Below are 19,637 nucleotides of genomic sequence, written 5' to 3' on the forward strand. Positions count from 1 at the left end.
ATAATCTTTTATCAGGTTTAGCTGCATGCTGAAGTACTCTTCTAATATCTTATTATTAGACAGTGAAACCATTTTTGCTCTGTGTATGAGTATAAAGCAGAAGCTTGTTAAACCTTTAATCAAGAAGTCATCCCAGATTCCTAGTCCCACATGGAAGAACATATTTCTTGTATGGCGTGTTCATAAAATCAAAGGTCCAGTCCATGCACAGATGCATGTTACTCCTCAGCAGAGAGACACCCTAGATATTAGCCTGTATCTGGTACTGTGCCTGTCATTCAAGGGAGCTGTGTATCATTGGCCTCTTTTCCCCCACTGTGCTTAGCAGGGCCCCCAGACTGCATCAGAAAGAACTTAAGAATGAAAATGGAAACTAACATGTGAATGCCTACATGTTACATATAAAAAAAGAGGTTTTCTCATTACACATATATGTATGTGTGTGTCTAACCTATGTGCATTATACATACACATGCACACATATGTATAACCTATATTCTGTCTCCTCTGTTACAGTGCTTACTTTACAAAACGGCAATATTTTTATTCTTTGGATAGCTGAACTGGCATTCATTCATATATGTATTAAGTTTCTACTAGTGTTCTAAGCACTATGGAAGAATAAAAATATGAATCTTATTGTCAAGTAGCTTACAGCCTCCTGGGAGAGGTAGAACCATTAATATAGAGTTGAGGGATGTGCTAATAGAGATACTATATGTAAAAGGTGCTTTGGAACCTTAGAGGAAGGAGTGAAGTCCTTGGGTGGGGATCTCAGGGTAAGATGGAATTTTCTGGGAAAGACCCGCTGTGTTGAGGAATCTGAACTTCACCCTAAAGTCAGTTAGGGAACCGTTAGTGAATTTTATCCCTCAGAATGACATGGTCAGATTTGCCTTCTAGGAAGTTCACTCTGTGAACTACAATTTAAGAATGAGAGGGTAAGGTTATTCCTCAAAAAATTAAACATAAAATTACCATGTGATCCAGCAAGTCCTCTTCTGAGTAAATTCCCAAAAGAACTGAAAGTCAGGTACACCCATATTCACAGCAGTACAATTCACAATAGCCAAGAGGTGGAAGCAACCCAAAGGTCCATGGAAAGATAAACAAAATGTGGTATATAGATACCACAGATATTATTCAGCCTTAAAAAGGAAGGGCATTCTGACACATGCCGCAACATGATGAACCCCGAAGATATAACGCTAAGTGAAATAAGCCAGTCTTCATCTGTGAAGTGTGATAATAGCACCTGCTTCATAAAACAACAGGGCAGTCCTGAGTGATAAATGAGTCAGCTCATATAAAGTGCTTCAAAGGATGCCTGATACACGGTAACTCCTCAGGTATTAGCTGCTACTGGTAGCTGCTCCTACTTTATTTGAAGCAGTAAGAGGATAGATACAGCATATTAATCTTGGCTCTTTGACTTTGATGGGATGTCCTATTTTTAAGTTTTATTGAGGCACAGGTGACATACAATGAGTGCACCTATTTAAAGTGCACAGTTTGCAAATGTTTGACATATGTATACATCCACGAAACCATTCATGAAATACCGAGAGTGAGAGTATCCATTGCCCCTCAGATTTTTCTCAGGCCCCTTGGTAATCACTCCCTTTCACGTCTGGCTTTATCTTTCCAGGCAACCACTGCTGTTCTTTCTCTTACTATGATTAATTTGCATTTTCTAGAGTTTTATATAAATGTGGTCATACAGTATGTACTCTTTTGTCATCTGACTTATTTTAATCAGCATAATTATTGGGATGCATCCATATTCACCTATGAATAGTTCATTCCTTTATACTGCCAGATAGTATTCCATTGTATGGATATAGCACAGTTTGTGTACACATATGCACCTGTTGATGGATATTTGGAGTGCTTCCAGTTTGGGGGTATTACAGATAAAGCTTCTGTGAATATTCATCTATAAGATTTTCTACGGACAGAGATATGCTTTCTTTTCTCTTGGGTAAGTCAAGGAGTGGAATGGCTGAATCATATAGCAGTTTTATACTTAGGTTTTCAGGAAACTCCCAAACCAATTTACAAAGTGGTTGTTCCGTTTTACATCCTAGCGGCAGTACAGGAGAGCTTCTGTTGCTCCACATTCTCACCAGCACTTGGTATGGCAGGCTTTTTAATTTTAGCCACTCTAATAGGTATACCGTGTACAGTGGTATTTAACTGTGTGGGGTTTGTTTGTTTGTTTGTTTGTTTTGCGGTACGTGCGCCTCTCACCGCTGTGGCCTCTCCCGTTGCGGAGCACAGGCTCCGGACGCGCAGGCTCAGCGGCCATGGCTCACGGGCCCAGCCGCTCCGCGGCATGTGGGATCCTCCCGGACCGGGGCACGAACCCGCGTCCCCTGCATCGGCAGGCGGACTCTCAACCACTGCGCCACCAGGGAAGCCCTTAATTGTGGTTTTAATTTGTATTTCCCTAATGACTAATGATGCTAAGTATCTTTTAATGTGTTTATTTGCCATTCCTGTATTTTCCTTGATGATGTGTATTTTCACATCTTTTACCTATTTATTGGGTTGTTCGTTTTCTTGTTCAGTTCTGTTTTATATGTGGATACAAGTCCTTTATCAGATATATGCTTTGTAAATATTTTGTCTCTGTCTATGGCTTGACTTTTCATTTTCCTAGCACTGTCTTTGGAGCAGCAGCAGATGTTAATTTTGAAGCTCTAATTCATCATTCTTTTCTTTTAAAATTTGTGCTTTTGATGTCATATCTAAAAAAATCATTACCTAATCCAGTATTACAAAGATTTTGTCTTATGTTTAGTTTTAGAAGTTTTATTGTTGTAGGTATTAGAGTTAGATCTCTGAACAGTTCGAGTTAATTTTTGTATATGGTGGAAGATATGGATTGAAGTTTTTTTGTTTGTTTTTGTGCATGGATATATAATTGTGATAGCACCATTGGTTGAAAACTATTCTTTCTTCACTGAATTGTCTCTCCACCTCTGTTTAAAACAATGTGTTGTCCTGTATATCTTTATTAATTTCTGGACTCTCTATTCTGTTACACTACTCTCTTTGTCTATTTGATGCCAGTACCATACTGCCTTGATTACTGTAGCTTTATAATAAATCTTGAAATCAGATAGTGTAAGCCCTTCAACTCTGTTCTTCTTTTTCTAAGTTGTTTTGGCTATCTGTGTTATTCATATTTCCATTTGGATTTTAGAATCTGCTTGTCAATTTCTACACCTACACAAAAGATTGTTAGAATTTTGATTGAGATTGAGTTGAGTCTATAGGTCAATTTGGAGTGATAGAGATCTTAACAGTATTGAGTCTTCTAACCTATGAACAAGGTTTTTATTTAGGTCTCCATTTATTTAGGTCTTTTAAAAATTCTCAGCAATGACATAGTTTCCACTGTACAGGTATTTTTTTTTGTCAGATTCATCCCCAAATGTTTTACGTTTTTGGTGCCATCTTAAATGGTATTTTCATTCATGGTTAGTATATAGAAATACAGTTGATTTTTGTAGGTTGACCTTAGATCCTACAACCTTGCTAAACTCACTTATTAGTTCTAGTAGCCTTTTTGGTAGATTACATTGCAGTTTCTACACAGAAAATTTTGTTACCTGTTTTCTTCTTAACTTGAATTCTTTTTCTTCTCTTTCTCATTTTATTATATAATAATAAGTATCTCAGTGGCTAGAACCTTCATTACAGTGTTGAATAGAAATGTTAAGCCTGAACATCCTTGTGAATATTCTTGCTTTGTTCCTGATCATGGGAAGAATGACTTCGTTTTATTGATCATTAAGTATGATCTTACCTGTACATGAAGTGTTAAATTTGAGGGTGTTCCTTTCCACTCCTAGTTGGCTGAGGGTTTGTAGATGTTGGGTTTTGTCAAATGCATTTTCTGTATCTTATTGAGATGATTATATTATCTTCCCTTTTTAGCTTCTTATATGGTGATTGATGTTTGGAATGTTAATCTAGCCTTATATTGCTGGGATAAACTTCACTTATTAGTCCTTTAAAATTTGTAGAATATGTGGTGATATCACCTCTCTCATTCCTAATATTGGTAATTCGTGTTCTCTTTCTTTTTTCCTGATTAACCTGCCTAGAGGGTTATCAGTTTTATTGATCTTCTCAAAGAACCTGTTTTTTGTTTTATTGATTTTTCTCTATTGTTTTTCTGCTTTTTATTTCATTGATACTTGCTTTGAACTTTATATATAAAAATATGTTATTTAACCATGTGTACATACATTTATATGTGTGTGTGTATACACATATATAATATGTTTAACCATGTAGTATTTTCTGTGCTCTTCATTTTTTGTGTACATCTAGATTTCCATCTGATATCATTTATCTTTTCCCTGAAGAGCTTCCTTTAACATTTCTTCTAGTGTGGTTCTTGTGGTGATGGATTATTTTAGTTTTTGTATTTCTGAATATGTCTTTATGTTGCCTTTGCATTTGAAAGGTGTTTTCACTGAATATAGAATTTTTGGTTGACACTTTTTTCTTTTAGTACTTTTAAAGACGTTGCTCCACATTTTTTTGTTTGTTTTATATTGTTTATGCTGTCAACCAGAATCTTTATTCCTTTAATCCTCTGTATGTAGCATGTCTTTTTTCCTCTGGCCCACTCTTAAGATTTTTTCTTTCTTTTTTTAAACAGAAACAGACTCACAGATTTATTTATTTATTTTTAATAAATTTATTTATTTATCTTTGGTTGTGTTGGGTCTTTGTTGCTGTGCTCGGGCTTTCTCTAGTTGCGGCGAGCAGGGACTACTCTTCGTTGCGGTGCACGGGCTTCTCTTTGTAGTGGCTTCTCTTTTTGCAGAGCATGGGCTCTAGATGCACAGGCTTCAGTAGTTTTGGCGCACAGGCTTCAGTAGTTTTGGCACACGGGCTCAGTTGCTGTGGCTTATGGGCTCTAGAGCACAGCCTCAGTAGTTGTGGCGCACAGGCTTAGTTGCTCCGCGGCACGTGAGATCTTCCCGGACCAGGGCTTGAACCCATGTCCGCTGCATTGGCAGGCGGATTCTTAACCACTGCGCCACCAGGGAAGTCTCAAGATTTTTTTTCTTGATCATTGGTTTTGAGCAACTTGATTGTGATTTGCTTTGGTGTGGTTTTCTTCATATTTCTTATGTTTAGGGCTTTTTGAGCTTCTCAGATTTGTGGCTTCCTCAAGTTTGGAAAAATCTCAACCATTCTTCAAATCTTTTTTTTGCCCCCCACCACTCTCCTCCCCTCCACAAACTCGTTATCCTTATATTAGCTCACTTGAAGTTGTCACCCAGCTCATTGGTGCTCATTTATTTACTTTTTTAGATTCATTTTTCTCTGTTTCAGTTTTGAGTAGTCTCTATTGCTATATTTTAAATTCAGCAATTTCCTGCAATATTTCCTGTTAATGTCATCCAGTATGTTTTTCATTTCAGACATTGTAGATTTCATCTCTGGGAGTTTGATTAGCATTATATCTATATCTCTATATAGGAAACTAATGTTTATTATTGAACATACGGAATACAATTACAGTTGTTTCAATGCTCTTGTCAATTAATTATATCATGCATCAATTCTGAGTTAGATTTAACTAGTTGTTTTTTTGTATTATAGATTTTTTTGTTTGTTTCCATTTTTGATAATTTTTGGTTGTGAGATGTTGTGAATTTTATCTTATTGGTTGTTTTTATATTCTGTAAGACTTCTGGACCTGAGTTCTGGGACACAGCTAAATGACTTGGAAACAGTTTTCATCTTTTGAGTCTTTCATTTAAGATTTGCTGGGGAGGACCAGAGCAGGTGTTACAGCACCTTATTTCGCACTCCTGAGGCAAGAACTCTCTAAGTTCTCTACTCAGTGCTGAGTCAGTTATGGTTTTCCAATATTTCTGATGGGAATATACTCTGTTCCTCTCTCCATGTGAGTCTTGAATGCCGTTCCCTTTAATCTTCTTGGATGATTCTTTCAGCAGTCTTGGTTAGTTTCCTTACATGCTTGCGTTGATCAGTTCTCTGCTGAAAGTCAAGGGGACCCTCTACAGATCTCCATGGTTCTCTCTCTGTGCACCTGTGCAGCTCTCTCCACTCCAGTACTCTGCCCTACAAATTCTAGCCTCCTTGTTCTCCTCAGACTCTAATCTCTGAGACTTCACCTGTGTTTTTCCTCCTTGCATTGTGGCCTGTAAAATCTCTCAAAACAGTAAGTTGGGGCAGTTGTAGGGCCCATCTCATTTGTATCCTGCCAGTCAGGGATCAGTGTCTCATTTCCTGATACCCAGTCTTGAAAACTGTTGTTTCTTATACACATGTACACACATATGCACACACATGTGCACAGGCATACATACACATCATATGGTTTGTTCGTTAATTTCAGGCAGGGGGATAAATCAGTCTTTCTTACTCCATCTTGCTCTGGAACTAACTGATATATTAGTTTCTGCTGTACAGTGAAGTGAATCAGCTATATGTATGCCTATATCTCCTCCCTTTTGGACCTCCCCCCCTTCACCCCACCCCCATCTAGGTCATCACAGAGCACCGAGCTGAACTCCCTGTGCTATAAAGCAGGTTCCCACTAGCTATCTGTTTTACACATAGTAGTATATTTATGTCAAACCTAATCTCCCAATTTGTCCCACCCTCCCCTTACCCCCCGTGTCCACATGTCTGTTCTCTACGTCCACGTCTGTATTCCTGCCCTACAAATAGGTTCATCTGTACCATTTTTCTAGATTCCACATATATATGTTAATATAGGATATTTGTTTTTCTCTTTTCTAGATTACTTCACTCTGTATGACAGACTCTAGGTCCGTCCACATCTCTACATATGACCTAATTTCATTCCTTTTTATGGCTGAGTAATATTCCATTGTATATATGTACGCCATCTTCTTCTTCTTTTTTTTTTTTTTTTGTGGTACGCGGGCCTCTCGCTGTTGTGGCCTCTCCCATTGCAGAGCACAGGCTCTGGAAGCACAGGCTCAGTGGCCACGGCCCACAGGCCCAGCCGCTCCGCGGCATGTGGGATCCTCCCGGACCGGGGCATGAACCTGTGTCCCCTGCATCGGCAGGCAGACTCTCAACTACTGCACCACCAGGGAAGCCCTACCCCATCTTCTTTATCCATTCATCTATCACTGGACATTTAGGTTGTTTCCATGTCCTGGCTATTGTAAATAGTGCTGCAGTGAACATTGGGGTACATGTGTCTTTTTGAATTATGGTTTTCTCAGGGTATACGCCCAGTAGTGGGATTGCTGGATTATACGGTAGTTCTATTTTTAGTTTTTTAAGGAAACCCCATACTGTTCTCCTTAGTGGCTGTATCAATTTACGTTCCCACCAACGGTGCAAAAGGGTTTCCCTTTTCTCCACACCCTCTCTAGCATTTATTGTTTGTAGATTTTTGATGATGGCCATTCTGACTGGTGTGAGGTGATAGTTTTGACTTGCAGTTCTCTAATAATTAGTGATGTTGAGCATCTTTTCATGTGCCTCTTGGACATCTGTATGTCTTCTTTGGTGAAATGTCTATTTAGGTCTTCTGCCCATTTTAAAATTTTTAATTTTTTTTTTGATATTGAGCTGTGTGAGCTGTCTGTATATTTTGGAGATTAATCCTTTGTCCGTTGCTTCATTTGCAAATATTTTCTCCCATTCTGAGGGTTGTGTTTTCGTCTTGTTTCCTTTGCTGTGCAAAAGCTTTTATGTTTAATTAGGTCCCAATTTTTTATTTTTGTTTGTATTTTCATTACTCTAGGAGGTGGGTCGAAAAAGACCTTACTGTGGTTTATGTCAGAGTGTTCTTCCTATGTTTTCCTCTAAGAGTTTTATAGTGTCTGGTCTTACATTTAGGTCTTTAATCCATTTGGAGTTTATTTCTGTGTATGGTATTAGGTAGTGTTCTAATTTCATTCTTTTACATGTAGCTGTCCAGTTTTCCTAGCACCATTTATTGAAGAGGCTGTCTTTTCTCCATTGTATGTTCTTGCCTCCTTTGTCATAAATTAGGTGACCATATGTGTGCGGGTTTACTTCTGGGCTTTCTGTCCTGTACCATTGATCTATATTTCTGTTTTTGTGCCAATACCAGACTGTCTTGATTACTGTAGCTTTGTAGTATAGTGTGAAGTCAGGGAGCCTGATTCCTCCATCTCCGTTTTTCTTTCTCAAGATTGCTTCGGCTATTCGGTGTCTTTTGTGTTTCCATACAAATAGTAATTTTTTTTTCTAATTCTGTGAAGAATGCCAGTGGTAGTTTGATAGGGATTGCATTGACTCTATAGATTGCTTTGGGTAGTAAAGTCATTTTCACAATATTGACTCTTCCAATCCAAGAACATGTTATATTTCTCCATCTGCTTATGTCATTTTTAATTTCTTTCATCTGTGTTTTATAGTTTTCTAGGTACAAGTCTTTTGCCTACTTAAGTTTATTCCTAGGTATTTTATTCTTTTTGTTGCAGTGGTAAATGGGATTGTTTCCTTGATTTCTCTTTCTGATTTTTCTTTGTTAGTGTATAGGAATGCCAGAGATTTCTGTGCATTAATTTGGTATCCTGCAACCTTACCAAATTCATTGATTAGCTCTAGTAGTTTTCTGATGGCATCTTCAGGATTTTCTATGTATAATATCATGTCATCTGCAAACAGTGACAGTTTTACTTCTTTTCCGATTTGGATTCCTTTTATTCCTTTTTCTTCTCTGATTGCCGTGGCTAGGACTTCCAAAACTGTGTTGAATAAGGGTGGTGAGAGTGGACGTCCTTGTCTTGTTCCTGCTCTTAGTGGAAATGCTTTCAGTTTTTCACCATTGAATATGAGGTTTGCTGTGGATTTGTCATATATGGCCTTTATTATGCTGAGGTAGGTTCCCTCTATGCCCATTTTCTGGAGAGTTTTTATCTGATTATCTCAGTAGATGCAGGAAAAGCTTTTGACAAAATTCAACTCCCATTTCTGATAGGATGCTTTTTGAATTGTTAGAACCTGTTAGATGAATGTTTTTCAAAGGCATCCATTGTGGTGCAATGGGAACAGTGATATAAGGCTGTGAGAGCCTCATCCTTTCTACCAATGACCATCTGTATAAGTTTTATCAAGGGATAGACTCATGGAGTCTCCTGGTTGGATGGGACTCTACAGGTTATGTGGCTGATCCTCCAGCTGATACATAAAACCCTTTCTGTACAGTCTCTCCTATACTCTCCCATGTTGGGCAACTTGCCTTTTAAAGGACACATTTCCTATTTAGATGTTTCTCATGGTTAGAAACTTCTTAACTTACATGAGCTAAAATCTTTCTCCCACTAAATCCCATGTAGATTTGTCTAGTGAAGTCATGTGAAATTACTCTAATCCCTTTTCCACACAATAGCCCCCCCTTACATTTGAGGGCCAAGTGCCTGCTTTCTTCCCAGGGCATCTCCAGGATAAATATCTTGATCTCTCTGAACCTCAATTGTCTTATCTCTAGAATGTGGTTACAAAAAGGATTCCTGCATCTGTGAGTGCCTTCGTGAGTGAGATACCATGCTAGATGCTAAGGATACAGAAGAGAATATACTGTCTCTGCCTCCCAGAAACTCACCAGGGAAGAGAAGTCAAATGATGCAGCGGAGAGATGAAAAGCCCTCTTAATAGAAGTGTGCAAAGTGTGCTGGACCCTTCACAAGATTTTAGAGAAGATTAAATTAATTAAGATATTGGAAGTATAGTCTATACCCTATAAAAGACTGTAAGTGTGTTTGGTATTACTATTAGCGGTAGTCAGAGATGTACCAATAGCTGATCTGTCCCCATTATTTTTTCTGAACCTGTTATGCCTCTGACCTTTTCAGTTTGAAGCTTCTGTTTGAAACCTCTGAGTTCCACATAATTAATGAGTTTGGATAGGTGACGGTGCCCACAGGGGGCTAGAAACATGCCAATAAGTTTATCTTTCCTCCTGCTCTTGCAAGTTGTTTGGGTTCAGGGCTTGTAAAAGACAATTGTACTCAGTGATTTTTTAAGTGAATTCAGATCTTATAAGCTAGGGACACTGTAAATCTCTACTGATGCTTTATTGTTTAAAACTCCAGGTGGTGATGGTAATACTTCAGCTTTTCTCCATATGGAGAAACGGAAGACAGCTTTCAGAAGAAAGCAGTGGCAAAATTCAGATATCGTCATTTTGTAACACTAGGTCACTCTGTGTCTCCCTCACAGGGTGTTTGAGCTTCTCATCGTGATTTTTCAAGCATCTGTTTACTTTGCCCAGCATATCATAAATGTAAGTAAGAGGAAGAACTATGTATTGATGTGACATGATGCTGAGGTTAGGGATTGCCACAATATGGCAGCATTTCTTACACTTGGGGAACTTAAAAATGCAGATTCCCAGACCCTACCTCCAAATACTCGGATTTAGCTATCTGGTGGGTGTTGGGAGAGGGGGAGAGCTGCTGCAGTGTCCTTGAAATTCGTTTCTGGATAATTCTAGTACAGGTGGGTGCTGCATTGAGAAACACTGGGGGCGGAGTGCGCCTGTGATATGAGGGCAGTAAATCTTGTCCCGCCTCTGACTCTGTATTTGTTCTTGCCTCCACTAACTTTGGAGGGTCTCCTTTTTATCAGGAGTTTATATCGTGAGGAGTCAACAAGATGAGTCAGATAGTTCCATTCTCAAAGAATCTTCAGTATAGCCTTAAGATGTCTGTAGATCCTGGTTTAGTAACTACATGACTTGGAGTGGGTTACTTTTAAGCTTAGTGATACAACCTGGATAATACAATCTACCTTTTCTTCAGGATTTTTAGGAAAACTGATTAAAGGTTAATAGGAAGACTATTATCTTCCCTAAGCTGGACAAGAACTGATTGAGTATAGCTGATATCCATTATTCAAGAGAAAACATTTCTCCATGCCATCTTGAGCATTCATTTCCTTTTGGACGTACTTTTGTTTTGTTTCGTTTTATAGTTGTAATTTAACTATTTGGCCTTTGAGTGTGCTGTAAAATGTTGGGTTACAAAAGTTCCTTCTGTTACCAAATGGCTCATCAGGATTTAGACTTCTCTGGGCCACTTCCCTTCAGAGTCTGCTAGGGCTGCTACCATCACCACTTATTGTCTTTGTAAATTAGCCGTTTTCTTCTGTCAGTAATTTCTGTTCAAATCTGATTATACCAACTAGGCTTCCACTAGGAAGTGGTAGGTGTAGGTGTATCCAGGGCACTCTAAATATAATTACTGGGTTCTTTGAGCTAGCTCATTATTTCGGCTTCATGGTGCCCCATACCCCTTTCTTTCACAGATGTCTTTAGCTAAATCACCAGTACCTGATTAGTAAATTTGCTTCAGTTGTAAAAGAGAAACAGTACTCTATAGTAAAAGCACATTTAAAATACACAGAAATCAGAAAAAAAAAAAAAACCCACTGCAACGTTTTCTGAGAGACGAAGCAAGCTTACTGCTGTGGTATAAATAAATGGTCTTTGTGGATTTCATTTGCATTATTTCTGTACCAAAGTTTTCATAATGTACCCTCAAAATCTCACATTATATATTTCTTACTTCCTTTTTTTTAACATCAAGAAAACTACCAACAATGATATATTTTTGAAAAGTAAAACATCATATGCTTTTTGTACATGCTTATAAGCCTTGTGAGAGCAAGGCCTCAAAAAATTGGGGAAAGACTCAGAATTGTTCCTCTCCAGGGAAATCTTTAGTAAAAGGTGAAAGATTTATATGATCTGAAGAGAAACCAGAGTATATTTCTTACTTTTTTGTAGCATCAATAATCAGTGTTCGAGGAGTCTTCTAGCGTTTCTTCTGACTGCCCACTTTTATTTTTTACAAACATTGAAATCTTAAATTTTTAATTAAAAAATATGAATGAGTAAATTCTCTGATTGTGTGGTGTAATTAATCTCACCTAACTTTTGCCTTTATTATCACCCACATGGTACATGCTTATAAGTAGTTAATAATTTAGTCACTTCTTTCTGAATATTAACAAATGAGTCTATATGAATTTCATACACCAACTTAAATACAAAATGCCTTGATGACAGGTCTGGTTGAGAAATGTATCTCAACAATCTGTGAGATGAAAGAGTTGTTAACTTCTCATAAACTTTCAAATCACATAGATGAGAGTTTTTTAAAAAATTGACTGTAATGAAAAGGTAGGTTTTAGGTAATATCTTTTAACACCTGAGATCAGTATTCTCTGCATATTTTCTCTCAGCACTACCTTCCTGAGGTAATTCTGCATTCTTCCTCTCTTTGCCGGAGGATTTCTGCTACCTACGAAGACCCTTTCCAAATGTATTTTCTGGGATTTTCTCTCTCCCACAGTCAAAACTTATATGTCTTTTCCTGATTTTTCTTTAAGCGCTCTGGCCTCCATTGTTTTTGATGAGAAGTCAGCTGTTAATTTTATGTTCCACAGTGGAACAAGTTGTTTTCCTCTGGTTGATTTCAACAATATATCTTTGGCTTTCAACATTTTGATGAGTTTGGGTGTGGTTCTCTTTGAATTCATCCTACTTGGAGTTCATAGAGCTTCTTAGAAATATAGATTAGTATGTTTTTTAAAAATCAAATTTGGAACATTCTCAGCCATTATTTCTTTGAATATATTTCTGTTCCATTCTCTCTCCTTTCCTTCTGGTACTTTCAGTGTGCGTATGTTCTACAGTTAATGGTGTCCAACCTTTCTGAAGCTCTTTTTATTTTTTTCTTCTTTTTTCTTTCTTTTCTTTGGATTATATAGTCTCTATTCATCTGTTAATAAGTTTCCAGTTCAAATCTGCAGAGCCACTGTACTGAATTCTTCATTTCAGTTACTGTACTTTTTAACTCCAGAGTTTCCATGGGGTTCTTTGTTGTATTTTCTATCATTTTGTTGATATTCTCTGTTTGACAAGACATTGTCATCAAACCTTCCTTCACTTCTGTAAGCTTGGCTTCCTTTTGTTCTCTGAATATACTTAAAATGGCTGCTTTCAAGTCTTGTTAACTTCTGGGCACCTGTAAGTTTCTATTGCCTGTTTTTTTGCCTGTGTATGGGTCAAACTTTTCTGGGTTTTGTTTTTTTCTGTTTTTTGGGTGTTTCATAATTTTTTTGTTGAAAACTGCACATTTTAGGTAAAATATGGTAGCACCTCTGAATACTGACACTCCTTTCCCCTTCCTTTTTGGAGGAAGTTTGTTGAAGTTGGTGTTAGGTCATTTATTTATCTGTTTAGTGACTTGGCTGGACTAATTCTGTGAAGTCTGTTTTTCCCCACATTACGTCCTCTATGACGTTCTTGCTTAGGATTTTTTTTTCTTGTTTTTATTTTTGGCCTGAATTCTTAAGGGTTTTCTGTGGGTCTTTATCAACCATTTATTGATCACAGTTTGTGCTTAAGCCGCCCTAGCTACTTAGATGTGTGTGTGTGGTTTGTAGACTGCTTTCACACTTCAGGGAGTTTACAGTTTCTACCCATTTTTAGCCAGGGTCCAGTAGTTCAGAGGTCTTCTCTCCAGTGTCTCCAGGGAGGGTTCAGCACTGGCTAGGCACAACGTCTTCCAGACCGCAAGGGATAAATATGATTTTATTTTTAAGCCCAACTTCCTGACTTCCTTCTAGGTTAGAGTGGCTTATTGTTTAGCCAGTGTTTTGGTCAAAGGTTTTGCTTAAACCTTTTAAGTCAGTAAGGCTTCCACATTTTGCTGATGGATCTATGTATGACTTGGGGAGTTTTCATGACTGCCCCAAGTCCCACTCTGGTTACTCCTGAGTGGGTACAGCCTAGGATATGTTCTCCCTCTTTAGGACCCTCAGGGATGAGTGTGATCCCAGGAGCACTCTTCTTGGATGTCTCTTAGGCTTTGTTAAATTTATGGCTGGTCCATCATTTTGTAATACGTATGATACATCATGATACTTACATCTTGAAGCTACTAGGCGCATGTAATTATTTGCTTGCCACCGGAATCTCCATTGTTTTTGACAGTATCCTTAGGCATGAACTTCTCCCTGCTGTGTCCCCCCAAAAAACAGTCGATTCAGGCAGCATCCTAGAGCTCTCTGTCATTAGGGCTTCCCTCTTCTCCTGGGCAGAACCTCTGTGCCATTACATCAGATCTTTGGACGGGAACAGTAGCCCACTTCTCCCTGAGTGACAGCCCCTCTCTACAAGCAGGCATTGCATGGTTTTTTAGCTTGCTTCTCTCAGTGTGGAATCTTTGCCTGATGAGTGAGCTAGGATTGCTCACTTGGTGATTGGAGCCCTAATGTTCTCAGCCTGTTGCTCCTGGAGCCAAGCCCTGCCCTGCAAGTAGAAAAGGAGTCGGGGAAGAGGATGTAGTCCTCTCAGCAGCACCTGCCCAGATTTGTGCTTCTGCATTGGAGGGTTAGGAGTGGAGGAATGGGAGACACTGGCAGCCTAGCCTGCCTCTCTCAGATGAAACCATAGCCCTAGACTAGGAGCTGGGGAGAGATAGAACCCTGTTCTTGGCTGTCTTGTCTGTTCTTGGCTAATCTACCCAGATTAGAGCTTCCATCACCTCCTCTTTTCCTGATTTTTTTCAAGGCTTTGCTGTAGGCTAAGTGATATTTAACTCATCTGGCGATTAATCCCTTGTAGTTGAATGTGCTTCTTAGGTTGTGGTTTCTTATATCTTTATGTCTCTCTCTGTTGCTAATACCATTAACGTCATAGGAAGTACTCAGTAAATGTCCCTGGATGAATGAGTGGATGAATACCATATTTTTCAAGTGATGTGTTTATTTTTACTCAGAGTGGGTGATGTATACAATGGGGCTTTTGAGTACTTGGGAGCTCTGCTGGGTGTGGAAGTAGGTCTACACTCTGCTGACCTAGGCCAGTCATAGCCAGTCAGAACTTCCAAAATAAAAGGAGGATAAAGAACTACCACGTGGCACGTGAGTAAGAAAAGACAACCCAATAGCAGAGCAAACATCAGTGGCAACCAAAAAAACAAAAAAATAGGTACATGATATGCACAGGCAGCCCATAGAATAGGTATCCCAGAAGATCAGTTAGTGTGAAAGGATGTTCACCTTCCCTAGTAATCAGGAATATGGAAATTGAAAGCAGTATTGTAATATACATCCATAACTATCAGATTTGCAAAAATTAAGAAGTCTGACAGAACTAAATATTGAGGAAGATGTGGAGAAATGGGAATTTTGGTACACTGAAGGGGGGCTATAAATTGGTACAACTTCTTGGGAGAGTAATGTGGCAGTAATGAAATAAACTGAAGATTCATGTATCGTGTGTACCTTATGACACAGTAATTTCACTTCAGGGCACATATCCTAGAGAAAACTCCTACTCATGCAGCGGGAGACACTCACAGAGGGATGCTTATTGCTGTACTGTTTGTAATAGTGAAAAGCATAAAACGACCCAAGGATACATCACTAAAAAAATAAACTTTTATGTAGTCTTACAGAGGAACACTGTACAGCAGTTCAAGTGAATCGTCTGCCTCTACCTACAGCGACATCTGTAGGTTTGATGTGTGACGAGTTATGGAAGAATGGGTGCAGTATGATACCATTTATATATGCTAAAAACAGAAAGTAAACCTTTACACTGTTTACAGATTTTATAGCACAGGTTTCAGCATACCATGATCTGTGGGCCAAATCTGACCCATGGCCTATGTTAGAACAACTCACTAGCTAAGAATGATGTTTATATTTTCAAATGATTGTAAAAACAAACAAAAAGCAAGCAAGCTATGGCTTTTCTCCGTAGCAGGTCAGATAGACACTCCAAGGGAAGCTTGGAGCTCTGAAAGAAAGTTTACTGTATAATAGGGAGAGTGTGCTTTAATTTAAAAAAAAAGTATGAGGCATAGAATGTATCTGATTATCTTATAAGCCTGCTGTAACAAAATACCATAGACTGAGTAATTTATAAACAACAGAAATTTATTTATCATAGTTCTGGAGGCTGGCAGTCTAAGATTTGGTGTCTGTTGAGGATCCTCTTCCTAGTTCATAGATTATCATCTTCTCACTGTTTCCCCACATGGCAGAAGGTGCTGTCTGGGGTCTCTTTTATAAGGGCACTAATCTTATTCATGAGGACTCCTCCCTTATGATCTATTCACCTACCAAGGGCCCCACCTCCTAATACTATAACATTGGAAGTTAAAATGTCAACATATGAATTTTGGGAGGATGAAAACACTGTCTATAGCACTGACCGTCAAGTCCTAACCTAGTTCTGCTTGCCACTTTACTAAAAATTTGCTACCCCCTGGTAAACATATGCTCTGTGTGTCTAGAGTCATATTCCCTCAGCATAGCCTGGTGGATAGTTCCAGCATCCTTCCTCCAGCCTTTCTGCCCCAGGAGTTTCTTCTATGTCTTGGAATTTTAGCTTTTTCTGGGTATTGCCTGACCTATCTGGAGGCAGCCTTCAACCAGTGGAAACATGAATCAGATGACTGCCCCAGCTTCATCCAAGGAACGGTACTGAGGTGTGTTCCACATGGTTCCTCACTGGGACCAGTGCAGGAGCAAGCCACATTACCCAATTCTGGAGTGTGGTAACCAGCTCCAGAACGCACTTTTCTGGGCTTTGCCTTTCTCTGCCCCACTCTTCCTGCCCCCTCATTCTGCTTGCCGGGACCACCATGCAAATAAACTGCTGCCACTTCATGCATGAGCCAGGCTCTGTTTGGGGAAGCTCCAAACTAAGACAGACGCATAGACAGTAAAAGAACAAAACTGCCGTTGGGAAGGAGAGTGGTACTGTGGGGGTGGCGGAAGCAGAGGGGGGGCACAGGGAGCATGAAAGGAGCTTTAATTATATTTTTACATTTTACTTATTCATAAGTATCCACAACAAATAGGGCAGAAGGTGAGCTTTTTAAAAGCTGAGCTGTGTACAGATGGGTATTTACATTTTAGAGTTTGAAATCATGTACCAGATTTCTCTGTGAAAATAGTCTTCCTCTTAAGTTTTCTTCGGGAACCTGTTTCTCCTGGTGCTTAAAATCCAGCTTCTGCCTTGACATGTTGATCATACCTTTTTGAGTGAAAGTAATTCATTATGAGAATAAAAGAAAGGCACCCATATTTAAATAGTAGAGAAAATGCACCAGAGTAATTCAATTGAAAGAGACTTCCCCTTCATTTTTTAAAAAGATACTTCACAGGATAACTTTCTCCTCTAGTAGTAGTGATGTCGAAAACCTTCTGCTGTGTTCAAGATATGCTCCTGAGCTCTAAATGACAGGTTGAGCATGCTCTGCGTTAGGAAGTATTATGTAAGAGCAGAAGGTAATTCACTCCAGAGAAACACAGTTTACAGGAAACTATAAAATAACTCATTGGGAACATTTCTTTTAGATTCCAGAAAATTAAGTCCCACTGTGGGTTTTCATGCAGAGTGTAGAAAAGGGAAACAAAACCAAAACAAGAGGACAACAACAACAACAAAATTGTGTTCTCTAAGCCCCCTTAGAGAGCAGGATGTTTTTATTAGCATATTTGGGATTTGATGCAGGCAAGACTTCTTTCAGAAAGAAGCCATATGTTCTCTTGTGCCTGCCAGATTTGTGACAATCACGATTCTGTGGTCTTGCAAATGAAAGCAAAATGTTGTGTAGCCCTCCCAGCAGGGATGAAACCTTTTCCTAAAGCAGCATCCTTTTGTGATGCCCAGCTCTCATTTGACTGAGCTGCTTTGCACTAAGTATATCTAGCAAAAGGTTTTAAAATTATAAATCCTCTCCTTTTACGCTCATCACTCTTAGGATGAAGGCCTTCATTTGGCCCAAAAAGGCCTGCAGTGTCTGACCCCTGCCAGCATCTCCAACATCATCTTGGGTGCCTTTTCCTTCCCTCTCTAATCTTCATTCATGCTGAGCTCTTGGAGGAGCCATGCTTACCCCGGGAGCCATGCTTACCTTTGCACATCCTCCTCCTGGTCTCTTCCTTGCCTGACAAATAAAAAGCATTCAGGGCTTCCCTGGTGGCGCAGTGGTTGAGAGTCCGCCTGCCGATGCGGGGGACGTGGGTTCGTGCCCCGGTCTGGGAGGATCCCATGTGCCGCGGAGCGGCTGGGCCCGTGAGCCATGGCCGCTGAGCCTGCGCGTCCGGAGCCTGTGCTCCGCAATGGGAGAGGCCGCACCAGTGAGAGGCCCGCGTACCGCAAAAAAAAACAAAAAACAAAAAACATTCAGTAAATACTTTGCAAATGAATGATAGAGGTTAGAAAGTTACATGGTGGTGGTGGTGGAGATGCTGTGGCAGGCAACAAGCATATAAAAAAGGCACCACTTCTGTCTAATCACCAGTGTTTTAAATGGGTATGGAATAGGCCAACTCTTCCTTTTACTCTCCTTTCTTATTTTCATCGTAGTCTTATCAGCAGTCATGCCAGCATATTATCTTAATAATAATTTTTTAAAAACTGTTTAAGGTACTGTTGGAGAATGTGTCCAGAGCTGCTGCTGATTATCCTGTATCCATATCCACTTCTTGCCATCAGACTTTGCCACCAGTAGAGGGGTATTTTGAGGGAAGGAAGAAAAGATAAGTACCATGATTGTTCAGGGGAATGATACCAAATAGAACTGAAATAGGAAAAAAATAAGCAGGCCAAATTAGTGCATGGGTTGGTGTACTGACATACACTGCAGGCCAACCCTGTGCCAGGGCAGTGCTGAGCACTAGGAAACAGAGATGAACAAGACCAAGATCACTGCCTTCTAGGAACTCTGAAACGTTGGAGAGGCATTCAAGTAGATGATGATAGTACAAAATACAACCTAACGAGTGCTGGATAGAGTTCGACCCAGTGTTACCGAACCAAACTTGGGTCCACTCGCCCGACGTGCAGCAAAGCCGAGCTGCTGACACCAGCTTGTGGTGAAGGAAATACAGTGTTTATTGCTGGGCCAGCTAAGGAGACTGGGCAGCTTATGCTCAACAGACCTGAATTCCCCAATGGCTTTTAGGGAAGGGTTTTTAAAGACAGAGCGAGGGAGTGGATCATGGGGCACCTGATCAGCTCGTGCACAGTTCTCTGATTGGTGGGTGGTGAGGTAATCCTGTGAGGTCACAGGGATCAGCATTAATCAGTCCTCAGGCTCCAGCTGGTCTGGGGGCTACCTGCTCATGGTCATCATGTAGTTAGCTTCTTCCACCTGGTGGAGGTTTTAGTATCTGCAAAACAATTCAAGGACATGGCTAAGGACATTATCTGTAGCCCCTGAGGAAGAACTAAAGGTTCTTGACTAACCTATTCTTATTTTGTCTTGCTTGACTGTTTTCCTTTGTTTCTGCATTTTCTCACTTTTCTGATTAAATGTGTTCTTTGGAACTCGGGGAAAGCCTAGGAGACTAAAGCTTTTCTACAAACAAGAGGCAGGTGGGGGATATGAGGGGTGGGGAGTCTGTCCTTGGGAAGGCCCTACAGTGTCTTGCTCAGTGTCACCAGGGCTGTGGGAGCACAGAGGAATTTGGACATCTTTACAGGGGAAGGTACAGGTGACCTAGTGACGATTTGATCACAGTAGGTACATAGGCACAGGAAGAGAGTTACAGATTTATTATTGAAGGACAGTAAAACCTAACTGATATTAATCAAG

At 39.7% G+C, this 19,637-nt stretch overlaps 1 protein-coding gene and 1 non-coding gene across 2 annotated transcripts in view; one reads left to right on the forward strand and one right to left on the reverse strand.

Annotated features, from left to right (window-relative positions):
• SH3GL2 (SH3 domain containing GRB2 like 2, endophilin A1) overlaps window positions 1–19,637 on the forward strand; it is a 201,324-nt gene that overhangs the window by 107,341 nt on the left and 74,346 nt on the right. The gene's annotated exons all lie outside the window — the stretch shown is intronic.
• LOC132523966 (U5 spliceosomal RNA) lies at window positions 11,663–11,778 on the reverse strand. The gene has a single exon (XR_009541732.1). It is a non-coding gene; the product is annotated as a U5 spliceosomal RNA (small nuclear RNA).

This window comes from Lagenorhynchus albirostris, chromosome 7, assembly GCF_949774975.1.
Source record: "Lagenorhynchus albirostris chromosome 7, mLagAlb1.1, whole genome shotgun sequence".
NCBI lineage: Eukaryota > Metazoa > Chordata > Mammalia > Artiodactyla > Delphinidae > Lagenorhynchus > Lagenorhynchus albirostris.